Consider the following 6,682-nt stretch of genomic DNA (forward strand, 5'->3'; position numbering starts at 1 on the left):
GAATTCTCTAGTGTATGTGACAAAGACTCTAAGTATCCAAAAGACATATTCACTGAGATGCTGGGAAATGGAGATGCTGAGAAATTAGCCCTTGCATGCTTCTGCTATTTCCAGATTTCTGAGAGATTTCGATACATTTATGGGAAATTGGGACTTCTGATCTTTTATAAAATCATTCTGCCCTGCTAGTCTGAGCAGCAGCACACTCTGATGTTATGTCCAACTCTGGTATCAGGAAGTGTATGATAGTGGAAGAAGTCAAACTACTCCAAAGCACGTTCCCAGTTCTATTCCTTCTGAAGTGCACTTTTGGTGAAATCTGTTTTTATTTGAATGACTTGATCTAAGTGAGCTTTATATAAAAATGTTTAAATGAACTGTTTGGACCACCTCCTCCAGTTGATTATATTTGTCTGGTTAATTTTGATTTTATATTTTGATGAATGTTTTTGCACATGCTATACTGTAAATTCTGAGATTCTGTTTAGCTACTTCAAATGAAACATTTTAGAAGTTCCAAATCACAGGCTTTCCAGGTCTTTTGTTTTGCAGAAAAATTTAAAATTCCAACTTCTGCTTCACTGATTTGAAGCAGAAGCACATTTTGGACAATTGACCTTTTTCTCAGATGGCAATTCCTTCCTGGTAATCTTTGTGGGAAGATGTCATGAAGGAAGATGCATCTGTGGGAAGAAGCATGCCGTGGCAAAGCATCCTTTGTGTGTTTGTCTGTGTTAGGCAGAGTGTCCAAATCTGTCTTCAGGTTCTCATCGCCCCGTCTGCTGTCACCAGGGTCTATTTCTGGCTCATTACTGCACAATAATGAGTCAGAGAAGGAAGAGTGCCATTACCTTTCCTTACATCATCCTGATGTCCTCCCATAGCAATACTGACCCATCCCAACCTATTTTAACACATGAAATCTGACATGCAGCACCGGAGGTGATGAAGTTCCTCTTAGGAAATTGGATCACTGTAACAGGGCTATCTACCTGGGTTTCAGAGGAGGATTTGGTTCTCAGGCAGCAAACAGCTTAATCTGGGCTGGGACCACATCAAAAAGTCGTCTCTGTGCTGCGCTTCCCACTCGGTGTTTGTTGCTTCAGCACCACTGGTGAGCACAGGCGTGTTTCACTGCCTGGTGTGTGGGCATCCTCCTCGTCCCCTGTGGGACTCGTGGACAGTCAGCTTGCTGGCAGTTCTGGGCAAGCAGTTTTTTAGACAAGCTGTGGAGGGGTGCTTGTGTTTTCTTTACTCCTGCCAAATTATGTGGTCTCTGGACCCTCTGATGAGCAGAAATCAACTCTAACAGAATTGTTTTTCTTCCTTCTCTTTCCACTTGGGATAGCAAGTGTAAGGGAATGTGTTGCTGAAGCTGGCTTGTAGGCTGCAAGCTCTTTAGGCCAGGAAGTAGGAGCTAAATTGAGCCTTTGAAGATGTGTGAGCTCTTTAGTATCAGTAATAGCTGGGCCTCCTTCAACTGGGCTAAACTTGTGCTCTCCTGCTGTTTGTAAAGCACAATGTGTGATTATGGTATGGTGTGGATGAGTGCGAAGAGGATGCTGCTATTGATAGTGAAATAGCTGGAATTAACTTTTTAAAGAAATTGAAAAAACCTTATAGTTTCACAAGCTGCTTAGCACCAAGTGTAGGAAGAGTCCCAGGAAAAAGCCTTTGGAGTTTGAGTCATGATAATACTGCCTGCTTCCCTGTGGTATCCTTTCTTTTGGATGGGTCCTGAGTGCCTTAAAGCCTCCACTTCCAGCCCTATCACGAGTGTTGTTTTGCTCATTTCTTGGCAATCAAGTGTGGTCAGAAGGAAAAACAAACAGAACAGGAAGCCTTGACAAGCACAACAGTCACTGGTTCAGCTCCGGGCTCCAGCACGCTGTGTTTGCCAGGGAGTCCCCGTGGTAAATGTTTCCACTGGATTTTTTAGTAACATTTAATTTTAGTCTCCTCGAAGAACCTGGCTTTTGTTTTAAGTGCGAGTCCAGCTGACATTGCTGGTGTGGAGGGATCATGCAAGGACCAGAGTCCAGTAGAGAAGGGGGACATTTTCAGGAGGAGAATGGCTTCTCTTGCAGCTCCCAGCCCCTCTGCCCGTGCCGTGGGTGACGGCAGGAGAGCAGCAGGTCTCCCTCGCAGGCCTGCCTGGGTCCAGGGGTTTGGGTCAGCCGTACCAGGCTGTGTACTCTGTGTGAGGCAGCAGTGGGTGTGCCCTGGGGTTTCACCTTCCTGCAGCCCCGAGCTGCTCTGCTCCACTGCTCCTGTGGCTGGTAATAAATTGGTGCAGAGGAGCTCTCAGTAATGGCTATCAGCTGGAGGAAAGCATAACAAAACCCTGTCCTGCTGACCAGAGAGCAAGCGAGGGGGAGAAAGAGAAACCTAGAATAAAACCAGGGAGAGTTAAAAACAGAACCTGGATTGTCAAATCCCACTTATTGCCACATCTTTTCAGATGGGAAAATCCCCTAGGAGGATATATGTGAAGGATGCTGTTGTAAGGAAAACTCTGGAACTTTTTGTTACGTGGACAAGCCTGTTCTTGTATTCTTCTGAGTAATGCACATGCCAATAAAAAGGGATGTCATAATGTTAACTTTTTGTTTAAGGAACTTGGTAGCATGGCATGTGTGGTGGAAATGACAGCTTTTCTGCTTGATGTTTGCTTGTTGCTGTAGACAGATCAGTATGAGTAGAGGTGTGAATATTTATATTAGCTAAAGGTCTTCGTTTCTGGAGTGGTTGGTTTCTTGCATCGTTTCAGGTGTTCTGTTTCTCAGTAGCATGCACATTCCTAGTTCATCTCCTCCTTGTTTAGGTGGAAATTACTGCAGGGGCTGTAACAGTTTCCTATTTTTGTGAGCAAAGAGAAAATCTGCTTTTAAAAAGTTCTCTGCTTTTCAATGAAAAAGTGTATTGCTACTTGTTGACCAAGAAATGAAGTAGTTTGGGTGCAGAGAAAAATGCTTCACTTTTTGAGCAGAGATGTAAATTTACTCCTGTTGACCAAAGGCAGCCATTTAATCTCTTGCACTTTTCCTCCTGTGAGTAGTCTTTTTGAAGCTGATGAAAGTAATCCTATGAATAAAGTCGGTACTGCAGCTGATACCAGGTGTTTTTCTGCTCTGCAACTGACTGAATATTTACACCCCCAAAATTAGACTATTAAATCTTTCAGAGCACAATTCCAGGATCAACTCATCTTAAAACAAACAAACAAACAAAAACCCCAAAACAAACAACCAAAAACCCAACAAAAAACCCAAACCCTACCTACAGTAGGCATTCTTAAATCTTCCTCCTCATTGGAATAATAAATAAGCTACAAGTATTTTGAATCTTCTTGCACCTTCTAAGAGTTTTACTGCCACATTTTCCTGTTTTCTAAAGCAGTTCTCTACTGTGTTGCAGTTGTGCAAAAACAGCAGGAGGCCTTGATTGTGCAAGAAGCTCCAATCAGTTGGACCATGTGCCACCCACAACTCTGCTAAAGCCTTTGCATTTGAGAACAAAATTCTTAGCAGAACTAGGATGTAAACATACTAAACACACAGGGGGCCCAAACTATTATTTTACATAGATAGGTTATAAAATCTCCATTGTACTTCATTTCTAACTGATTGACTGTTTGTAACAACAGCAGGCAAGACATTTCTAGGTTTAATTTTTTTTTTAAGTTGGAAAGGTAGCTGGAAGATTAGTGGTGTAGGACTGGACTCACTGTGTAGGACTGGACTCACTGTGTGGGCAAGGCTGAGAGTAAGCAAAACTTTCCCTGGGCAGTCAGAATGCCTAAGGAAAGCCTGTTTTAAAGTCTTTTGTGTCTTTTTTCTCCTCTTTATTGTAGCCTAGAATTGCATAAATATAGTAGGTTATGCCCTCAGCTGAACTAAAAAAAAAGTAGATGTCAGTTCTCAGGAAGCAAGGCAGAAGTGCTGGGCTCAAGGAATGCACATCAGACAAAACTGCAAAGGTGTGTGTGCAGCCCCTGTAAATTAACTGTAGTTCCCTCCACTGCTTTACACTTTGATACTGGTTGCTCCAAACTTCAGAAACTTCATGCACGATAACCTGTATGCCTGAGTAAGTTAGTGTGTGCAGAGGTGGCCCTTGGCTGGACAGCTGTCTGGATGAGCACTTACAAGGGCCAGATGGCCCTTCTGTCATCCTGGCATGCTATGAAGTTCCCAGGTCTTTGGTGAGAAAGCAGTACTCCCTGTAGTCCGTTTCTCAGTGTAAGCCTGAAAAGCAGGAGGGCAGAACAAAGGATGCTGTACAAAACTGAGCTGCTCATTGTCCTCTGGGAAAGGTCCAACGTCTCCTGCACATGGCTGTGGTTTGCAGCTTGCCAGAGGCAGGCAGGCAGGCAGAAGGGGGATTGGTCTGTACGGCCGAGGAGAAGTGGGCAATGCTGGTGCTAAGACAGTTTGATCCAGATAATGGTGGTTGGGTTACGTGCATTCAGTCTATCAGTGTTGAACACTGTGGAGATCGTGCTGGTGAAATGGCCGCTGACTTTCCGAGTTCCTCTTACTGTTGGGTCCTGATCATTAATAGAAGTGTGGGGAATCCCTAAAGGTTTGTTTTTCCACTTCTGTGTTGTCTTCTTTGTCTTTGTTTTTCTTGGAAGTGGTCTTGAAAGACAGCTTGAGCTCTAGTTTTAGGGTGGTTCAAACTCCTAAACTAGTTACAAGTGCAAGTTTTCTAACTGTTTCTCTTCTATAATAATTAACACTATGTACAGACAGTGCTTGGTCCTGTGCTTGGAACTTGGTCATTTTGCTAATTTTACTTTTTAAATTCTTTTAATATATTGCTGCTGTCAAGTTAAACAAGGCTTTCCTCTGCTGGTTTTGGGTTTGCATTTTATAGCATTATTTGTTTGTTTTCTCGTCCAATATTTGCAGTCCACTTGTGTCTCTATCTCTGCCTGATGCAGTTGTCCTTGTTAATGGTTTCTGTCATCCAGTTTATGTAAGGCTCCAGTTGGTTGCACAATCTAGATACACGTTGTATTTTCTAATTATTTGTCATGGTCTTAAAATCTGTAGCTATTAAATATCCCCAAAGTAGGAGAATAATTAACATTTCTCATCAGTTCCCATTTAGGGCTTTAGCATTTGCTCTTACTTCAGACTTCAATGCATTTTTGGTTAAAGTCAGATCAGGGACTAAATCAGGTTGACATTTTGCCTGTTTGAGAGAAGTAGCTAATCTCTTGAACATTTTGGGGTTTATCACTTTAAAGAACAGTATCTCAATCTGTGTGGTTTTTTAAGGATTTCATGGATGTGTAACTGGAAACATTACTGGCGCTGGTGCTTAGTATACATGCTCAAGCCTACAAAACCTTTCAGTTTTATTTGTTTAAACAGCTTTGATGATAGCCTTTGAAATGAAGAGTTTTTGTTTCTCTTCATGAAACAGTTTCCCCTTTAAAAAAGAAAAAATAAAAAAATGTTCCATTTGAAATACTCTTAAAATATCCACCAAATTTCTTTTTGAAGCATTTGTTCTGAACAAAGATAAGAAATACCTAAGCATATTTACTTTATGCCTTTTTAGTGATGTTAAAAGTATTCTTCAGGCTTTTTGTGGCAAACTATTTTTGACCTTTTTATTAAAATCTAGTATTAAGTATATTGAATTGAAATCCATTTTTATAACATATTTGGGTAAAAAGTCTGTTATATCATATGGTATAATGCACAGATATATATAAAATACTGTGTAAATAACAGAAAATAATTAAATATTGGGAAACCAATCTGCACTCTAAATGTTTTTACAATTTTTCATTGCATGCAAAGAAAAAAAAACAACAGAAGTTTTGCTTTTTCTTTCCATTTGTAGCAAATCCATGTTCTGATATGTCAGCATTCTTCATAAAATGGAAAGTTTGTATTTTTTATAAACTCTGTGGTCAGCCAAGATTATTTATGATAGATTTATTCTGCTTTGTGGCCTAGAGATCTACTGGAGAAGCAATCAATTCTCATTAATATATAAATAAATAATATGTAATGCATGTATAGAAGAGCATTACTCCATTTAATTCAGAGAAATCAGTCCAAATTTATCTCAGCGAGACATCAGTATCTGACCTTGAGATGAAATACGTTTTTGGTAACCATGCAACATTTTTACTTGTAGTGTTCTTGCCATTATCATTGAACTGAATCATTGTCAGGAAACTAAATTCATTCTGCGGTAGATTTTGAGTAGTTACCTTAAAAGGTGTTGGGAAGTGGCATTTCTTGAACGATGCTTTAATTTGCAAGAAGTATGTGATTTTTAGCCCGTGATGAACCTGATTTTTTTTTTTTTTTTAACATGGATTTAGAGACTGTCCTGTAATTTTCACTCGATTGTGTAAAGTATTTTGAATCATAAGTAAAAATTGCCCCTCCGTAGCAATGAGATAGAGCTGGAAATGCCAAAGGGCATCTTTACTCACTCAAACACTTCAAACTCATGTCACCTTGTTAAGGCATGCATATTTACGTCACTGGGGATGCTTTTATATTTTTTGATACCAGCCTTTTGACCTTTGGGATTGTTGAACTGTTCCTTCATTGGCTACGAACCTGGCTTCACACTGGGAATTTCTGGCAGCTGTGCTTAATGCTGACAAAACGGAGCGATCTCTGGGAGCAATCATTGCAACCTTCCTGCT

General features: G+C 40.6%; 1 protein-coding gene across 1 annotated transcript in view; it reads left to right on the plus strand.

Annotated features, from left to right (window-relative positions):
• CMIP (c-Maf inducing protein) overlaps positions 1 to 6,682 on the plus strand; it is a 68,943-nt gene that overhangs the window by 8,834 nt on the left and 53,427 nt on the right. The gene's annotated exons all lie outside the window — the stretch shown is intronic.

This window comes from Merops nubicus, unplaced genomic scaffold, assembly GCF_000691845.1.
Source record: "Merops nubicus isolate BGI_N331 unplaced genomic scaffold, ASM69184v1 scaffold22158, whole genome shotgun sequence".
Lineage (NCBI taxonomy): Eukaryota > Metazoa > Chordata > Aves > Coraciiformes > Meropidae > Merops > Merops nubicus.